This window comes from Panthera tigris, chromosome D4, assembly GCF_018350195.1.
Source record: "Panthera tigris isolate Pti1 chromosome D4, P.tigris_Pti1_mat1.1, whole genome shotgun sequence".
Classification (NCBI taxonomy): Eukaryota; Metazoa; Chordata; class Mammalia; order Carnivora; family Felidae; genus Panthera; species Panthera tigris.
The window spans coordinates 58,030,818-58,051,404 of record NC_056672.1 but is presented as its reverse complement, the minus strand read 5'-3'; the positions used below and the strand labels follow the sequence as shown (position 1 = coordinate 58,051,404).

At 47.4% G+C, this 20,587-nt stretch overlaps 1 protein-coding gene across 2 annotated transcripts in view; it reads left to right on the top strand.

Annotated features, from left to right (window-relative positions):
- Positions 1-20,587, top strand: part of PAX5 (paired box 5) — a 187,936-nt gene that overhangs the window by 108,117 nt on the left and 59,232 nt on the right. The window lies entirely within an intron of this gene.

The following is a 20,587-nucleotide window of genomic DNA, read 5'->3' as shown; positions in this document are numbered from 1 at the left end:
GGTGGGGGAGAGAGAGAGAGACTGACAGAGGGAGACTGAGAGTGCCTGCATGGGCGGGGGGAAGAGTGGCTTGGTGCTTTTGGACTTGACGGGCCATTTTTGTTTTAGTAAGGTTCTGGGGCCCTGGAATCGGTCAGGCAGGATACTGCCGGGGCCAGAGCTGCGGCTGTGATGAGTCATGGCTGTATTTGCTCTGATAAAGCCAGCGGAGAGTGAGTGTCAAATGGGCTGTGGGTTGGGACAGGTGGCAAGAAAGGCCCATGACAAGAAGGGCCGTGGTGACTTCGGGATTCTCTGTGGATACAGCCAGGAGGTTCAGAGGTCTGGGATTTATCCCTCTCACGAGAAGGGCAACCCTGCCTGGTAGGACTTGAGAAGGAGCAGACTCCTGGCAGATTGGCATTGGTATTTCGGGTTTCCAGGCAGAGACTGAGTCAGGAAGGGTAAGAGGTTTAGGCTGGAAGGTGCTTGGCGTATGCAAAGTAGCTGCCTTTCTGGAAGGCCCAGGGCCAGCCTCTTTAGCCGTCAGTGTAAAGATTGAGTTTGGATCCTGGAGGCACATTGCTGGATTTGAACTTGCCATTGACTAACTGTGTAATCTTGGGTAAATGTATAAGGATTCCAGGCTATGTTTTTAAAAAAATCTCTACAGTGGGAATGGTGTTATTGTGAGGATTAATTCATTAATACATATAAAGTGTTTAGACTCTTATTTAGCACACGGCAAGCACCCGATACATGTTGCTGTTATTCCTCTCAGAGCCTTCTCGTGGTGGCCGGTCACATCGTTGGGTTTGCTGCTGCAGAAAAGGCTGGACCACAAGGGCTGAGTTAGGCAGACACCTCTTCCTGCTCCAGCAGCAGTGGGATAACATGGGGGGACAGACCCTGGAAGTTTGTCCAAGCTGGCAGGCAGGAAGCAGTCTCAGATACTATACAGACAGATAATAGGAGGCTCAAGGGGAGCACTTGGGCCAGAGCCTTGGGGTCCAGCGGGGGGTAGCAGGATGTCCCTGGAGGCTGGTAGGCAGGGCACGGTAAGAAGTAACAGAGACAAGGGCTTCTTAGAAGTGCAGGCGGGCTATGGTTGTGTCGGGGAAGCTGGGGATTGTACTCAGGTTTGAGTTTTAGGGGAGAGGGCTTGATGTCACGTAGGTTCCGAGACAGAGAGAACCCAGCTCTGAGACCTGTGCTGATAGGTTGGCACTGAGGCTCGTGGGGCTCAGACAGAAGCAGTGGAGGCCCTGTTTGCAGATCTTGGCAAGCTTCTGGGGGCAGCTGAACCAGCACAGGTGGGGAGGTGTCAACACTGGGACAGGGATAGAGGGTGGGGAGCCTCCGTTAGAGTGGGGCTTTACTAACAGCACAGATGTCCCATGAGGTCCTCTCCCCTGATGTCACAGAAGGTTTAGTTGACCCAGGCAGTGGGTCTGGGTGTGGATTGGGTTTTCAGGTAAACCTTTGACCAAAGACTTGTTTGTACTCCAGACCCAAGTCAGAATCATGCTTGATCTTTAAAAAAAAAAAAAAAATTAATTTTGGAGATAATTCTAGTCTCTGACCCATTGTTACTACTTGTGTTGCTTTTCACTTTCATCTTTCCTAAAAACACATGAAATTACCTGCTGTAGAATTTTAAAAGCACTCAGGTAGTGGATGGCTACTTTGGAAGAAATATTTTCTGCCTTGCTCTGCAGAAAGTAGAGATAGTGAGCTCTTTTGCATGCCCTTCCAGAAAGGTGTGTTGTCCTGGGTGTTCATTGCCAAAGGGATATTTCTCTGGAGGACCACATAGGGCTATGAAAGAAAGATATGCAGTGGCAGATGAAGGCTGTAGGGGAAAGTCAGGGTTACATTAAATGAAGAGCTCTTACTGTATCTAGGGCCACATCGTGATCATGTGCAATTCTGAGCTATTTTACTTTATTAAAATTCTTCAAAATTTAGTTTATTTTTTAAAAGTTTACCCATGTCTTTATTTTGCTTGATCTTGCATAACGGTATGCTTGATGTTGAAATATTGGAAGTATTCTAATTATAAATATAATCATTAGCTTTTTTTGTGAGTAAACAATAGCTAGCTAGAAAAATAATAGAAGAGTCCTTTAACAATAGTACCAAAAAAACCAATGCTGAGGAAAAATTCACTTTAAACTCCACCAAGGGACATAAAAGAATAAATGGAGAGAGATAACTTGTTCTTGGGGAGGAAGACTCAATATCATAAAGTTGTCAGTTTCTTCTAAGTAATCTACTAATTCAAAGGAATCCCAATCAAAATAGCAACAGAATTTTTGGGGGAACATGTCAAAATGATACCAAATACTGCAAAAATAAGCACTGAAGCATAGCTAAAAAATTCTGAAATAGGGAAATGAGCAAAAGTTGTAGCCTATTTAAAAACATTATGATAAAGCAGCAGCACTTAAAACTATTTTTTGTTTTTTTAAGTTTATTTATTTACTTATTTATCTAAGTAATCTCTACACCCAGTGTGGGGCTTGAACTGACGACCCCAAGATCACGAATCATTTGCTTTCCCGAGTAAGCCAGCCAAACACCCCTAAAACTATTAGTAATGAAACTGAAGTTATGGACACATATAATGGCCTAGAGAGTCCTTAAATAGATCCAAATAGATATGGGTATTTATAAATGTAATATTTCAAATAGGTAGAGAAAAAGATAAATCGTTCAGTTAATGGTGTTGGGACAACTAGGCTTGTTGGATACATACCTCACTTTTTATATCAAAATAAATTCCTAGTTGATCTACACTTTCAATGTAAAAAATGAAACCTTAATAAACTAGAAAAAAATGAAGGATACTTTTTTAGAATCTTAGAGCAGGGAAGGCCTTTTAACATCTGTTCCAAATATAAAAGACAAAGAAAACTAGTCTAAATGACTTTTAAAAATGTAAGTCTTTTGTCTGTATGTAAAAACATTCAAAAGACAACAAAATTAGGGGGAAAAAGTGGAACACCGATGACAAAAGCTAATTTTATTAATACATAAAGGGCTTTTAGAAATGAATAAGAAAAAAATCAGTAGGAAAAACAGGTCAAGACTGGATAAATTCATTGGAAAAAATACAGACGTCCAACAGCACATGAAAAGGTACATACCTGACTCATAGTTTTAAAACTGCAAGTTAAAACAGTCATGAGACACTTTAAAAAGTCAATTAGCTTACCGAAGATTGAAATGTTTCTGGAGGGCAAATGTTGGAGAAGGTATGAGAAACAAATATTTTCATCCACTGTTACAAATCAGTGTAACCTGTTTTGGAAGGAAATTTGGCAATATCTATCAAAAATGTAAATGCCCCTACCTACCCTCTAACCCAGAACTTTCATAATCAAGTCACAGATATATTCATGAATATACAGTGATACCTTTATCTGTATAATAATTATAGAATTATTTATAACGGCAAACAAATGGCCACAAGGCAGTGTCTGTCAATAGGAGCTGGTTAAATAAATTATGGCTCCTTCATAACACAAAATACTATGCAAACCAATTAAAAATAATTAAGTAGAGCTGTCTGTGCTGAAATGAATAAAGGTCCAAGATAAATTAAAAAAAAATTTTTTTAATGTTTTATTTATTTTTGAGACAGAGTGAGACAGAGCATGAACGGGGGAGGGTCAGAGAGAGTGGGAGACACAGAATCTGAAGCAGGCTCCAGACTCTGAGCTGTCAGCACAGAGCCCGATGTGGGGCTCGAACTCACGGACCGTGAGATCATGACCTGAGCCAAAGTCGGCCGCTTAACCGACTGAGCCACCCAGGCGCTCCTCCAAGATAAATTTTTAAATAAATAAGCAATTTGTATAATACTATGTTAAGTATGATCCCATTGGTGTGAAAAAATACAAAGGACATACACACAGAGGCAGAGGCACACACAGGCAGGTCAGAGGCTTGTGTAATGAGGATTCTTTAGAAGATCTCCAGCTCTTCTCCTGCTTTATGGGGCATTGTGGTGTTAGGGTTCTCTTCCCAGTCCCACCTAACATCCCCTTGGGATAGCAAGTATTTTTTTTTCATCTTATTTATTTGAGAGAGAGAGTGTGTGCACGCATGAGCTGAGGAGAGAGGCAGAGGGAGAGAGAAAGAGAATCCCCAGCGGGCTCCACAGTACCTGACACAGGGCTCAATCCCACAACCTTGGGGATCATGACCTGAGCCAATATCAAGAGTCGGGCACTCAACTGACTGTGCCACCCGGGCGCCCTGGGATAGCAAATATTAACAATGCCCCTTTACTCTCCGGAAATTAAGATCACATCTGACTTCAAGTTAAATCAAAATAAAGCCTTAATCATGAGATATAGGAAGAATGAAAGCGAAATTGTTTATAATGAAATACTATGTACTTTGATAAGCAAATACCCTGCGTGTTTGAACTGCAAGAAATAATGAAGTAGTTCGGGGCTTGCCCCATGCACAGAATCACTATGAATGCCACGGCCCTGAACGCAGACTTAGGGACTCCTACTTACTCATACTGCGAGCCTGATTTTATGAATTAGGTGAGGAACTCTTGGCAAAATTCCAAGTAAAATAAGATATGAGCTTTTCTCGGTTTACACAGTAGTTGCATTCCTAGAAAATTCAGTGTATATTAAGACCATGGAGATTGCAAGTTCACATTTATATGTAAATGAAGTTCAGTGCTAGACTCAAATAATTATAAACAGATTTTTCACCTGTCCTGTTTGGCAGGACATGACAGAATGCAAGATGAAAGGAAACGTCGCTGTGGGGACTCTTCCTCTGCAAGGCAGGGATGCCTCTCAATTATAGAAAAGCCCCCACAAGTTTTCAGAGCACCCTCTAGGGGGCAGTTGCTGACCCTACTGAGAAGTGTTAGAACACCTTGAAGGAATGCCTCCAGGAGCTGTTAGGATGGCAGTAACTTTATTCCCTTGTGTTCATGGATGTGTTGACACAGTTCTGAACTCTTCAGGGAGACCTTGAGTCTTCCGGCCCCACGCCTTACCTTCTCCCCTCCCCACAAAGCCCAGAGCGTAGTTGGCGCTCAGTTGGACTGTGAGCCAGCCCAGGACTCTAGCTGGGCAGTGCCAGCCTGGAGTGCGGGGCCGGGGGAGGAGGTGGCCTCCGTCCTGCTCCATCTCGGCCCTTATACTCCATGCTGTGCAGGGAAGGTCTCATTAGAGAATGAGTCGATTTCTCTCCATCGTTTATATGCCACATTAAATATTAACTTAAACTCCTGCTCTACCAGCCCGGGCCACGGTTCAGAAGCGGCTCACCATTTGCAAACCAGTGACATGGCCAGCTTGCTCCTGCATCATCAGTAGTTTGGGGCCGTCCTGATTGGGACTAATTCTCGGCAGGTGTGTCCTTGGGCCACAGGCCTGCCCATGGGGCAGCCACTGTGCCTACCTGCCAGGGAGGACAGCGGCTGGGGTGCCAGGCCCCCTGCTCACCCCCCTACTGGTAAAGGGCCTGGCAGTCTTGCCCTCCACTGTGCCCCCCTGACCCTTGCCTGAAAGAACAAAGGAATGGGGCCAGCCTGTGTCCTTGCTGGCCTCTTCCCCTGAGGACTGTCTTTTTGCATCAGCAGTTAGAATGGAGGGAGGAGACTGAGGGAGGTTTCTCATCAAATAAGTTTGGGCAACACTGGCGTGGTGGATACCTGTCGGGGTATGAGGCTCCCCCTGGGCACTGTCCCCTCTAAGTAAAAGACACCACTAGTGGGGCAGCAGATAGGCGCCTACAAGGACAGACAGAATGCCACCAAGTCCCCAGGACCACCGGCTCTGATTTGCTGTGCCCCCAGGTTCAATGTTTGGAGCCTCAATATCCCAAACCTGGAAGCCCAAGAAGGTCCACCCTCTTCTGCCTTTTTCATCTGAGCAACAGCTGAGGGTTGGAGGAAAGAGCACTAGATTAAGAGTCAGAGGAATGGGCGTAAGCCTGGACTTTCCCCCCTTAATTGTCCTGTCCTTCGGCAAATAGATTGTCCTCTCTGAGCCTCAGTTTTCCAATCAATGAAAAGGGGATGGCAGTTCCTGCCCTGCATGCCTCCTTTGGCTGTTGCAAGGATATAATGAGGCAGTGGGGGGAGAGAGTTTGAGAGCCACCACGGGGGCATCTGAGTGTGTGTGGGGAGTTGAGGGAGAAGGTAATCTGGCGGGTCCAGGATCCAGTGTTGGCACTTCCCAGCCTCCCTCAGGACAAATATCGAGACCGCAGATGGGCAGGGTGGGAGTGTTGTGCAGTCCAGCTGCTCACCCAACAGCTCAGCTCGGGAGACCTAGGTCCAGAGAGGGGAGGTGCCCTGCTCAGGGCCACATCCTGTGAGTTAGAGCCGGAACTAGGGCTCGCCCAGGGCCCTGACCTTTGTGGCCTGCTGCCGTTATGTGATGGGATGGACAAAAAAACAAAACACAACAAACAAACAAAATCCCAGTTTAAAGTTCCAGAGGGTGCCTCTTCTAGCATGTAATTGAGAATGTCAGCAGGAAAGCCAGACTGCTTAGCTTGAAGCCCAGTGTCACCATGTTCTAGCTGGTTGACCTTGGGCAGGTTACCAGCCTCCATGCCCAAGTTCTCCATCTATAAATGAGGCCGAAACAGAACTCACTGTAGGCTTCCTGTGAGGATAGCACGAATGGTCCATGCGGAACCTTAGCACAGTGCTTGGCACGAGTAAACACTCAACAAATGGTAGTTATTAGTATGTTTCGGAGCTCTTGTACCAAGATGTCTGGCCAGCACCAAGCCACTCTGAATGCCATTTGTTCATCTTTCCATGGGGAACACTTCTTAGATCTTTTTTTTATGAGCCTTTGAGGCTCAACTAGGCTCAACTAAATATCTCTTCCTTCAGAGTGAAATCATAATAAATAACAAAAACTAAAATATGAGAAATTCCTTATGTATCCAGTTTGCCAAAGGTGCTTCAAAAGAATATAATTAAAGCTACAGTACAGCATAACATCTTACAACAAAAGGCTCAGCCGTGGAGCTTTCCTCGGAATCCTGTGGAAGATGCTGGGATGTCAAAGTTGTGTGCGCAGGAAAAGAGTGTAACGTGAATAGTTACTGTTCACTGGACTCACTCTGTGCCCAGCTGGGAGAACGATGGTGATCTTGGTGGACAGTCCCTGCCCTCACTAGGCTTGCTTGCTGGGAAAAGCTGGACAATTCACAGCAAACAGGGGGAAAAATGTGCAGTTTCATTTTGTAATGGCATGTGCTTTGAAGAAACTAGCTGGTTGGAGAGATGGTTGGTGAGTGGGGTGGGGGGGGGTGGAGCACAGCCTCTCTAACGGGTAGCATTTGATCTGAGATCCCAGTGATGAGAGGCTTTGGGAAGATTTGGGGGCAAGGTATTCCTAACAAGATACAGCCTCGGTAAATGCCTTTTAGCTGTAAAATGAATGAGTGAATGAGATGTGGAAAGGAGGAGGCCATTTCTTGGTTCTTTCTCTGCTGTTAGTTGGGCTCAGCCCATAATCAGGCTTTGGGGACTCTTGCAGTCAGTGGAAATGAACTTCAGAGGTTGAGTAGCCCATCCCTTCAACCCCCGCCCCCCGAGGATCTATTCTACATCAGGGCTTGGTCACCTCTGGTGATGATGATTTTGCTACCTCAAAGGCAAAGAATCTTCAAACAGTACGTACCTGCAGCTGTTCTCCACTGAAAGTGATTTCCATTCCCGTTAACAACCCAGGCCTGAAGGATGTCCAGATGGACATCCATGGTATGAACTCGTAGACCCAGCCACTGCCCAGCACCTCCCTCAACTGGCGTTCTGTGTACCCACTGTGAAGCCCAAAGATTGTTTGGTCCGCATAGTGTCTTTTGAACTTAAAAAAAAAAAAACAACTTAGACTAACATTTTAAAGATTGGAGGAGAACAACCCAAATGTCCATCAGTAGGGAACTGTTTAAGTAAAGAGTAGCTTATCCGTACAATGGAACGTTGTGCAGCTATAGGAAAGAATGAGGAAGCTCTCTATGTCCTGATAGGGAAGGAGCTTTGAGATACATTATTCATGAGAAAAGCAAGACTACTGTGTACAGAATGCTACCTTTTGTGTAAAGAACAGAGGGACAATGGGAATGCATTTGTATTTGTGCACACGTGCATAAAGAAACCCTGGAAGGATACTCAGGAACTTAATAACCGTGTTTAGGCAGAAGCCGTGAACTGGATGTGGGAAGAGGACTTTTTTACTGAATACCATTTACGTTTTTAACTTTTCAAATGTTGTCAATATATAACTATCAAAACGTTAAATTAAAAGTGCCTTGGGGCTCCTGGCTGGCTCAGTCGGTTAAGTGTCCCACTTAGGCTTGTGGTCCATGGGTTCAAGCCCTGAGTCGGGCTCTGTGCTGACAGGTCAGAGCCTGGAGCCTGCTTCGGATTCTGTGTCTCCCTCTCTCTGCCCCTCCACCACTCACACTCTGTCTCTGTCTCTTTCTCTCTCTCTCAAAAATAAACTTTGAAAAAAATTGTTAAAAGCGCCTCAAAATCAGGAGATTTAACATAAAGATTAAAATGTCTAACCTTTCTTTAAAAAGTTGAAAAACTTGAGGCACCTGGGTGGCTCAGTTGGTTAAACGTCTGACTCCAGCTCAAGTCATGATCTCGCGGTCCATGAGTTCGAGTCCCGTGTCGGGCTCTGTGCTGACAGCTCAGAGCCTGGAGCCTGCTTCAGATTCTGTGGCTTCCTCTCTCTCTGCCCCTTCCCTGCTTGTGCTCCGTCTCTATCTTTCAAAAATAAGTAAATGTTAAAAAAAATTTTTTAATTGAAAAACTTGTCCACTTTCGGTCCACATCCCCATACTACTACACTCAGTATAGCGGAGAAGTGGCTCCCCCTACACGTGAGTCTTCTGTTTGCCCCAGATTCCTGGACAGCTCACTAATTTACCATGTTTGTAGCCCCTGTGAATTTACGAGTTCTTGACTTTGCTCCAGCCCCATCCTTCCTTGCCTCCTCTTGCTCCTACTTCTGTCCAACAGAAAACCCTTCTGTCAAGTCAGAAAGGGCTGGCCACAGGTGTCCAACTGGCCTTGCCTGTTTCCGACTCCAGGTCTTAGGTCAGGCTGTTCTGCCCACCTGGAATGGCTTTCCCCAAATATCAGCTCAGCGTGTAACCCATGCAGTGGGGAAGGCCTGGAGGACTGAGTGCAAAGGTCCCGAGAATGTGCAACAACATGGAATTTCATCCCAGCGCAGTGATGTCACACTCTCTCCAAACGAGATGTTGTGTTTCAGGGGAGCACGACCCAGAGAGAAAACTCAGCATCTGAGACTGGAACCTTCCCCGTAGATACAAGGCTATTTGCATTCCAGAAAGATTCAAGGCGAATACGATTGGGGTTTAAAGTATTTGGTATGGGATTGTTAAATAGACTTAGAGTTGTAGATTCTATAGAAACCTGGAATTTTGGAATGTTTGTGTTTAAAAGGATACTCAGAGGTTCAGAGAAGCTGAAGCTCTGATCATTTTAAAGCCAAAATGAAATTCAAGCATCTCCGTAATTAAAATGCACATCAGAGGAAAATATGATTTGCTTTCAGGTTAGCATAGTGTTCCTAAGAACTATTTGTTGAATAAACGAATTAATATTTGTGGAAAGTGCAGTGTCAATTAAAAAAAATAATTTCAGCAGAAAGGACTCTGGTTGTTTCTGACCTTGTATTTCGTAGGATAAAAATAAACAAAGCTGGATGGCCGTCCTGGTAATGCACTCATAGATTTTTACACTTGCGAGCAGCTTGGAAGCCGACCTTTCCAAATAGCCTTCGAGCAGGTCTCTGGGCCTCCGGCTTCCCAGCCCACCCTGCTGTGATCCATCTTCCTAAAATAGCGATTTCATTAGCTTGTTCTCCTGGTCAGAGATCTCCACCGCCTTGCCATTATCTGCAGGAGAAAGCAAACCAGACTGTAGTGCCTGGCAATTTGCAGATTACTGCCATTCATTATTCACTCACTCACTTATCTCTTCATCAAAACCAACTCCTCCTTCCTGTCAGACTGTAGCCTAGCCTGAGTCATGAGGGTTATAGAGTCCCTGCCCTCAACATGCTTACAGTCTGATGGGGGAGGCAAAGGTGGTTGCACGTACAAAGCAAAACAAAACCAACAAGAAAAACAAGGGAGATCCCATGGGAGAAGCCATGATACGTGAAGGCACTGAAGAGGGAATGATGGCCTGTCTCTGACTGTGGGCTTTGGGGACCATTTTGTGGAGAGGCCCATGTCTAGGCTGTTCTGGGAGAGCCAAGCACTCCAGGCTTCTGTTTTCTGTTCTGAAGCTTGGCTTGTTCTCTTGCAGTCCCCCTTTCCTAATTCCTTTTTAGTCACAACACAACACGTGCCCATGGTACAATAAAGCCAAATGGCATGAAAGTGTGTATATATAGCTGCATATGACCATATCCCCTCACCCCATTCCTAACCTCTTCTGCTGATGCCATCAGAGTTGATGGTTTGGTATATGTTCTTCCAGAAGCTTTTCTATATATATATATATATATATATATATATATATATATATATATATATATATACACATATGTAGCTTATTTCCTACAAATGGGTTTTTACTCCTCATACTGTTGTTCAATTTTTGAAAATTGTATTTCACGTTTTATGGATACCCAACATGTCGATAGGGACAGAACTTCTATCCTCTCTAATGTTCTTAACTTTTCTCAAGCAATACAAGCTAGAGAATCCATATTCTCAGAGCTAGGGAGGGGGAATCCCTCTCAGTATTCAATACTGGGGCTTCAGACAGAGAAGGATAGTGTCTAGGGAGGAGGGCAGGCAGGGTACCTTGTCCCCCAGCGCTGTTGGCTTACGACAGCCGACTTGGAGCCTGGCTGCTACAGCTCAGGGCTGTAGGGGGAGAGGCGTGGTTGCTGGGAGTACATCAGGGAAAGCCACAGGGAAGCAAGCTTTAGTTGAGTGCAAAGAAGAACTTTTAATAGTTAGAGCTCTCTGAAACTGGAATAGGCTGCCTCAGGAGATAATAACAATGATAGCTAATGTTTATTGAGCATTTGTTATGTGCTTTGGTTCATTTCATCCCTTATTCTGTGGAACACAGGTACTATTTTTGTCCCAACTAACAGTTAAAGAAACTGCCTGAATTCACACACCAGTAAGTAACAAAGCTGGTTTTCTCCTTACTTCCGTATGGTATGGTTCCTGTAGGTAGTAAGCTCCACGTCATCAGAGGTATCCAAGCAGAGCTCTCTCACATTTAACGGCAGCACAGTTAAACTAGCAGCCACTGGGGTCTGCAGAAACTGATCACACTGCACAATCTCTCATATAGACTCTGAAGCCAGACTGCCTATCTTTGGATCCCAGCTCTGCCACTTATGAACTGGTGACCTCAGGTGCTCAATTGTTTGCGTGTGAGTGTGTGTGCCTCAGTTTCCTCATCTATAAAATGGCGATAGAAACTCATTATATGGATAAAATGAGTTGATATTTCAAAGGCACACACACAAAAACCCTGGCTTGGAGCACAATAAATGCTGTGTAAGTATTGATTTTAAATTAAAAAAAAAATTTAATGTTTACTTATTTTTGAGAGAGAGAGAGAAAGGGGCAGAGAGAGAGAGAGAGAGAGAGAAGGAGACACAGAATCTGAAGCAGGCTCCAGGCTCTAACTGTCAGCACAGTGCCCGATATGGGGCTCAAACCCATGAACCGCAAGATCATGACCTGAGCTGAAGTCGAACACTTAACTGAGCCACCCAGGCGCCCCTAATTTTTGATTAAAAATAAAATAAAATAAAATTTTGGAGCTCAGGAAAGCAGCCGGAGCCAGAGAGCCTAGGGGTCCACCATGACAAGAGGATGGTGGAAGACCTTACTAAGGGTGGGATGTGTCCCGCGTTGAGCAGGCCTGATGGCTCCCTCTTCTGGATATTCCACTGGTCTCCTCTGTTAGTTTTTACTTGCTGCTGTAACTACCACAAGCTTGGGGCTTAAACCAACATAAATTTATTTTCTTACCATTCTGGGGGGGCAAGAGTCCTAGCATCAAGGAACTGCATTACCTTCTGGAGGCTCTAGGGGAGAATCTTTTTTTTTTTTCTTTTTTCTTTTTTAACCTTTTCCAGCTTTTTCTAGAGGTTGCCTGCATTCCTTGGCTCATGGCCCCTTACCCCATCTTCAAAACCAGCAGGGTAGCATCTTTTCTCCCCTTTGACCTCTGCTCCCGCTGTCACCTCTTCTCGCTGTGACTCTGACCTTTCTACCTCCCTGTATAGAGACCCTTGATGATTACATTGAGCCCACCTGGAAAATCCAGGATCTCCTCCACGTCTCAAAATCCTTGATTTAATCACCCCTGCGAAGTTTCTTTTGCTTCGTAAGGTAACATAGTCACAGGTTCTAGAGATTAGGATGTAGGCATATTTGGTGGTGGGGGAGATGTCCATCATACCTACCCTTACCTCCCCTGAGCTCACTATAAAGGTCTCCTTGAAGACTCCACGTCCCTTCATACCTGGCCTAACCCATCATCTGAGAGGGAATCAGGTACCTCTTTTGCTCTGTTTCTGTCTGACCTGTCCCCACCATGTCTGTAAGCACTGCTGGTCCTCACTTTGTCTCCTCCATCTGACCCACTGTTGTGACAATCGTGCCCTCCCCAGGTGCCCAGGGCCAAGAGACTGGAATTTTGGTCCTGGATGGGCCCTTGGAGATCATCTAGTGCAACTTCCTGGGTGAGCAGATAGAAACACTGGGGACTGAGAACTCAGGGTCTCCAAAGTGAGACAGCTCTGGAATCCATATCCCTCGACTCTTTTTCTACCTAGTGCTTCTCCTCCGTGCCAGGCTTAGCCTTCATCCTTCCAGAATGCAACTGTTTCCCTTTCCTCTCCTTGTTTCTCAGCCTGCCTGGTCACTGCCATCTGTCTACTTCATCTGTGAAGCTGTCCAATGGAACCCTTTATCCAGGCTGATCTATTTACTAGCATCCAACTCAGCCATGCCTGGTCTCACTCGAAGCCTTTTGCTTCTGCTGGTTCCTCTGGCTTAGAATGCTTGTCATTTGCTCAGAGGTAGTAGTAATGTGCTGTGAAAGGATGAGCACTGGGTTGACTTGGAGTCAGGGTCACAGATCTTCATCCCACCTCTGCCATGCTCCTTGGTGACTTTGGGAACATCCTTCACCTGTCTGAGTCTCAGTTTTCACATCTGCCGAAGGGAATTATAATCTGGGCTCATCCCTTCTTGCAGCACTGTGGTGAAGTGCACACGAACTATAAGCTGTAAGGATCTGTGCCCTTTCTTAGGACTTCATGGAGCCCGTGCCACCTTGACTGCGCCAGGTGCTCAGGTCCTGTCTCCCGTCAAGAAGGAAAATGTGAGTTGATGCAGGGCTTTGCCTGTAAAAGGCTTTCATGACACCTACTGAGGAACTGAGGAGTTAGCAGGCCTGCTGGCAGTCTTTGCCTGTATGCCTTCAGGGAGTGTCTGCAGGGAGTAGTCCCCAGGTGCCACCTTCTCCAAGAAGTCCTCTCGGTTACCCCACAGTCAGAGTGATGTCCACCTCACCTGGCCTCTGGGGACCAGCCCACCTGTTATAATGTTGTGCCTTGATTTATCACTCTTTGTTACCAGCCTAACTTTCTCCTTAGACTTTGAGGTTCTGAATGATATCTGCCTTCCCCGGAACAGCCTAGCATGGAACTTGAACATAGTAGGTACTCAGGAAGTATTTGTTGAATGGATGGACGATGGATGAACAAATGAGTTGTCTACGTGATTGATTGTTACTAATTGCCCCAAACTCCACTCTCCTAGGTTATTACCAAGGTTATCAACCCCCTAGATTATTATTATTCACACACTGGAATCACTTTGATAGGCATAAGGCACATTTGAATGTAATGTATTATCGCAATTATTATTTTTCTTCAAATGCATAAACTTCTCGTCTGCCACCTTCCCCCCTGATCCCCCCCCCCCGCAGTGTTCACAGCCCAGAAAAAATCTGTCTCTAATTTATCTCAATTAGTTCTTATTTTCATTAACTAAGAGGCTGTAGAAGTTCTACTCCCACCCTAGATCTTCTATACATGTTTGGTAAGGCTGGTTTGGGCATGGATCCTTAACAGGCACCTGTTGTCTGTCCAACTTGCCCATCCAGAGATATGTTTACCTTTCCAAACGCACTGCTTCCTTTTTAAGTGTCTTTTAACTCAGGTCTGCGAAGGTGTCACAAGCACACCTCAAGGGAAGGGTGGTCAGATAGTCTATCTGGGGAGTGGGTGTGTAGGGTGGGGTCATGTGAGGGTAAGGGCCTTTTCCCCAGAGCTCATCCCTGGGGAGGCTAGAGTCACCAGCAGGGGTGATGATACTTGTCTCCCACTCACCAGGCACCAGAAATCATTCTGAGCACTTGATGTATGTTAACTTGCCTAGTCTGCGTAACTACCCCATGAAAGAGGTATTACCCTCATTTTACTACTGCAAAAACTGAGGCACAGGGCACAGAAGTTTGCTTAGTGTTGCACAGCTCCTAAGTGGTGAAGCCAGGTTTCAAATGCATGTAGTCACGTTCCAGCAGCCACACATTTGACCACTGTGCCACACCACTTCTCACTAACCTGGTGCTGTGGCCAGCAGAGCTCTGAGTCAGGCAGAGCCTCATCTGGAGAACAGACCACAAACAAGAGACGTGTCTCTTTCCCAGTTGGCCTGGTAGGATTACAGTATCTTTTATAACCAGCAATGTCAATCTGTATAGTTGGTCAAAAGGTGTTGCCCAAAAGAAGACCATAGCTGGCACAAATAGCCATCTGTACCAATAAGAGGGTAGGTTACAAAAAAAAAAAAACAACCAAACCTGTGGTTTTATTATTATCTCTAAATCTCTTTTGTACTAATGAGACTGATGGAGTAAAAGATTCCCATAGAATCCAGCCTGGAGCCACAGAGCCCAGGGTCTGGCTTCCTGTCCCCCTCTGGTCCCGCAGCCCATTTTAGCTGGGCCCTTCCCCAGGCTCACTAAGCCTGATCTATGCTGGTCTAGACTGCCTAGAACTTGCCCAGCAACTGCCCAGCTTCTCCGTGGGCCGAGCACACCTCTGGTAGGGACTGGCCCAGCCCATGCCCCCCCCCCCCCCCCACCGGAGGAATCCCTTCTTTGACCTTTGTAATTATTCCTGTTCAATCTTCCTTCATGTTTTTTTCCTCCCCCCACCACCCCTTTCGAGGTGCTCAACTCCTGCACTCTCTCCAGTGTATTAAGGATGTGAGTGAAATTGATGACTGGGATGTCTCAGGTCTTTATGATGATGAATGACTTTCACTGCCAAAGCTTTTATTGTCTGTGATTTGGGAAGAAGGGGGAACTGATATATCAAGGCTGCCTGTCACACCATTTAATACAGTTATAAATCCTGACGTCACTAACTGGTGGTCAGGAGCTGGAGAATTCCACCGGCCGCCGCTTTGCCGAGCCTTTATGGATTTTTCCCCTTGCCTTTCTTTGCTTGACTGTCACAATTGTGTTTTGGGAGGGGGGATGGGAACAGCTGGATGATGCCTTTAAATATCCCAGGGGCAACCTGGGCCGGAGAGGAAAGTGGGAGTCCTCTCCACCCTAAAGGAAGGAGGAGATGGCAGAGCTTTGATTCTAAGGTGGGCAAACTCTAAAAGTATGCTAATACCTTCCTGCATTACTGCAAAGGGTGTATCACCCTTTATAGTTTACCGAGTGATTTTACATCTGCTATTTTTCAGGTCTTACTCCTATCCTTGGGAGGGTGGAAGGGAGAGGCTTGATCCCCATGTTATAGAAGACGAAACCGAGGCTCAGTAAGGCAAAGTGGCTTGGCCAGGTTGCAGATGCAGAGGGCAACTCCCTGGGTGAAGCAACAGGACATGGCCGCTAGGCACTCTGAGCAGAGTCAGAGAGCCCTGGACTCACCCCTGTCCAGCTGCTGGTCTTGGGATGGTCCCTTCTATTTTCTTTTTTTTTTTTTTATAAAACATTTTTTTGAATGTGTATTTATTATTGAAAGACAGAGAGAGACAGAGCATGAATCGGGGAGGGGCAGAGAGAGGAGGAGACACAGAAACTGAAGCAAGCTCCAGGCTCCGAGCTGTCAGCACAGAGCTCAACGCGGGGCTCGAACCCCCAGACTGCGAGATTGCGACCTGAGCCAAAGTTGGACGCTTAACCAACTGAGCCACCCAGGCGTCCCAGTCCCTTCTATTTTCTGAGCTTCAATTTCCTCATGTGAAAAATGAGAACAACACTTTCCTCATAGGGCTGTTATGAGAATTAAGTGAGATAATGCATGTAAGTGCTTAATAAATGTTTTTTAAAGGTAAAAACTACAATAGGAGAAGAATGTGGTAGGTGTTGCAGGAGCAAGAGGATGGCTGCCTATGCCTCCCTGAGGTTGTGCGGGGAGGTGGCCAAGGAAGGCTTCCCAGAGGAGGTGAAACTTGAGTTGATTGGAACAAGCAGGGATTAGCCAGGCTGCGAGGGCAGGAAGGAAAAGCATACCAGGCAGAGAGAACGTGATAAACGCAAAAACGACATCAGAAGTGCAACTGCTCCAGGAGTGGTGAGACGTGCCGCTGGCCGTGGAGCAGGGGTGGGACCAGGGAGGCTACCAGTGACCTGAGGTCATAACCTCCAGATGCTAGGGGGCCTCGGAGGGCTTTAAGTCGGGAGTAGCATCTTCAAAGAAATCTCTCTGGGGTCTTGGCAGAGGGTGGACATAATGAGGACAAGTCTGAGCAAGAAAGCCCAACCCATCGAAGGTGGTTGTAAAAGTCCAGGAGAGGAAGGATGAGGACCTGGACCCAGGCAGCAGCGATGAGAATGGAGAAAACATTTTGAGGAGTAGAATTGGCAGTACTCAAATGTCAGGGACAGGTGAGCTGCAGAAGTCAAGGTTGGCTTCCCTGGTTGGAGTCTGGGGGGCTGTGTGGATAACGGAGGCACCAGCTGAGACAAAGACAATGGGAAAAGGAGCTGGGTTGGATATGTGGACTTTGTGGTATCCCAGGGACACCCAGGCAGGAACCCCCAGAGGGAAGTGGGGGAGGGGTCAGTGCCGGGGATGAGGATTTGGAAATCATGCCCATGGAGGAGATGAGTCACCCAGTGAAGATGTGTAGACAGGAAGCGTAGAGAGGAGTGGAGATCTAGGAAGAGTCTCTGGGGAAACACTGATGTCTGGAGAGAGGAAGCCATGGAGAAGCCTGGGAAGAGGTGATTTATGAAGGACAAAGCAGGCCACCAAAGCCCTCCATTTTGGAGACTGTAGCAGTCACAGCTCTTAATTGAGACCAACAGAATTATCTCTGACTGCTTAAGCAGAAGAGGGATTTTCCGAAGGATATTAGGACATTTAAGAGGCTTAGAGGCCTCACAGCCAGGAGCCCACACATCAGGACTGCGCCTGACGAGATGCCGCACCTTGGCCTGTGGACACAGAGCACTCGGCTCACACTGCTGTCACCGGACACTGGATGTCACCACCGGAACCTCGGCCTCAGCAGATGGGCCGCATGGGCTCCTGCTTCTTTGTGTCACCAGCTTCTGAGTTAACAACCCATACCATGTGTCTACTTGGTAGAGCCAGTAAGGTGCCTGTGCCCTGTCTGCAAGGGAGGCTGGGAGATCAGTCTTCTGGCTTCTGCCTTGAGGAGACTAAACCTTTTTACTTGTTTTTTAAGAGAGAGAGAGAGAGAGAGAGAGAGAGAGAGAGAGCAGGAGCGGGAGAGGGGCAGAGGGAGAAGGAAAGAGATAATCTTCAGCGGGCTCCATGCTCAGGGCACCTGGATTGCTCAGGGCACCTGCGTGGCTCAGTCCCTCGAGCATCTGACTTCCGCTCGGGTCACGATCTCACAGTTCATGAGTTCGAGCCTTGCATCCGGGTCTCTGCTGTCAGTGCAGAGGCCGCTTCAGATCCTCTGCCTCCTTATCTCTCTGCCCCACTCATGATCTCTCTCTCAAAAACGAATAAACGAACGGCTCCACACTCAGTGTGGGGCTCTATCTCACAAACCATGAGATCATGACCAGAGCCGAAATCAAGAGTTGGACACTTAACCAACTGAGCCACCCAGGTACCTGAGACTAAATTCTTAAGGTAGAAAATTCCCAAAAGAGGGGTGTTCAGTGGTATCAGGTGGCCAAAAACCTTGAAGAATTGGGGGACAATGGCAGTTAGGAGGGCCTTGTTCTTGGAGTCATTTATTGACATGTGTCCATCTCTTCCCACAGGATTTGAGGTGGCATTAAGTTCAAACTCAAGGCCATCTGCAGACAGGCCAGAAACCACTGACAGAAAGGGAGAAATCATTGTACTGGGTGCCAGGAAAGCCCTGGTGAGGAGAGGCAGCTGGACTGGGAGGCTGTGGGGTTGGGCTGTTTTTTCTGGACTTGAATGACCTTTGGCAAGTGGCTGGCCTGGGAGGAAGGAATAGGGAAAGGGAAGACCCAAGGGCCCTGAGGCCCAGCCCCAACCCTGGGGTGGCTGGGAGGCATTTCCTTTGGTTACAACTTGGGTAGCTTCTGAGTTTGGGATGGTGTCTTCTCTTCAGGGAAGAGGATCAAAAGTATCACTTCTGAGGCTTGAAGAGAAAGCTTCCTGTTCCTAAGAAACAAGGCACAAAATCCCTTGCACCTGACGTGTTGGGCCCAGAAGGGTGGCTTGGAAAATGTTTTCTGAGCAAATGAACGAATGAACGGACCAGTATACATATGTTTGGCCTCAGCTCTGTGCTGAGCTTTGTGCTGGCACCACGGGGAAACGTGAATAGGACACGGCCCTTGTCTGGGAAGGGTTCAGTAGGTGTGGAAACAGCCGCCCTAGGCCGTCTGACCAGTGCTGTGATGTGGAGCTGGACCCAGGGGCTCTTGAGAGCAGTAAGGAGGGAGTGTGTGACCTTGGGTGGGCAGGGCGGGGCATTGGGGAAGGTTTTCTGCAGGAGGTGACTTTGGTGGAGTTTACTAGATGCTGCCAGGGTGGGGCGGCAACATTTGCAAAGGGTGGAGGTGAGATGGGGAAAAACAAGCTGTTTAGGGCCTGTGTAGGGGTGCGGGTGGGGCGGGGTGGAGGCTACACCACTCCAGTAGGAACAGAGGGTAGCGAGGAGTTTGGATTTGATCCAGAGGCCATGGGGGAGCCTTAGGGTGGAAGCAGAGGGTCTGGCATGTTGGGGGAGGCTGGGGCCAGGCAGGGAGACAGTTGTGGGTGCAGTGGCCATGGGAGTCTGAACTGTGGCCAGAGTTGGCTGTGGATACAGAGGGGCTGCCACTTGGTTGTTGTGCCCCCCCAACCTTCCCCCTGGAGTGTTGGTGGGAGGGGCTGGGCCTGTGGGTGCCGTGGGTGCCGGGGTGTCCAGGCGGGGCCTTCTCGCCCAGGGCCACTCTGGAGCCTGCTGGGTGCCCTCATTATGCCGCTCACGGGCGGCGAGAGACGAGAGCAGCAATCGAGACGCCGGCTGCCTCCTGCTGGTGTGCGGAGCGCCAGGCAAACCACATGAGATCCCATCTCGAGCATAATGTGCATCCGAGGACAAAATTAGATTGAGAAGTAAATGGAGCCGAAAATTTCCAAAGCGTTTCCCGTCAAGAAGCTGTTTGATTGTGTGTTTTAATTCTCAGAGTCCTCCTGCCCCGGTGAGGTTCATTTTGGTGGGGAAGGCTGGAGCCTGAAGGAGCTTGACCTGGGGACTGGGACTGGGGTGGGAAGAGAGGCCATGAGTCCAGGCTCCATCTCCTGGGTGACCTGGCCAAGGTGGCAAGCACTGACCCGTCTGACTTAGCACTGACCCGTCCGACTTTAAAACTCAAGCTGATGGCACGCTGGGTTACACATGCAAATGTTTCCTTTTTTTTTCTTCTTTTTTGCACCAGAAGGCTCTGCCTTCCTCTTCCTCCTCTTCCTCTTCTCATTCCCTCCTTCTCTCCTTCCTCTAAAGCCCAGGAACCCACGGAGGCAGGGCAAGGGTTATGACTCCATTTTGCAGATTTGGAAAGCGAGGCTCAGCCAGGTACGATCATTTGTTGGTGGCCCAGAGGGAGGAAGTCAGTGGAATATCCTGTGAAGTCTGATTCCTGAGTGTGTTCCCCCTACGTGCTCCTGACCATAAAGGTCAATAAATATAAAGATGTGACAAAATCTCTTTCTCTGTCTCTAACACACACACACACACACACACACACACACACACACACACACAAACACACACACACACACCCCTTGGGCCCCAGTCCACTCTCTGCACCCGCTCCCCCCAGGAGAGTTCAGCCCTGTCCTGGGCTCCAGTGTCACTGCTGACCCCAGCCTCATCTGTGGAGCTCAAGAAGGTGCTCGTGTCTTTAGACACGTTCACCAAGGAGAGCGTTCTGTTTACTTCATTAGGAACATTCATGCCCTAGACTACTGGAAGGAAAAAAATTGAGAATCAGTTTCTGGAGCTTGAGGGGTATTCTGAGAGGGGGAAGAGGCAGGAAATGAATAGAGAAATGAGAAAAGGAAATTTGGATCAGGGACCACGGTGGTTCTAGAGCCCAGGCCTGGCTGTG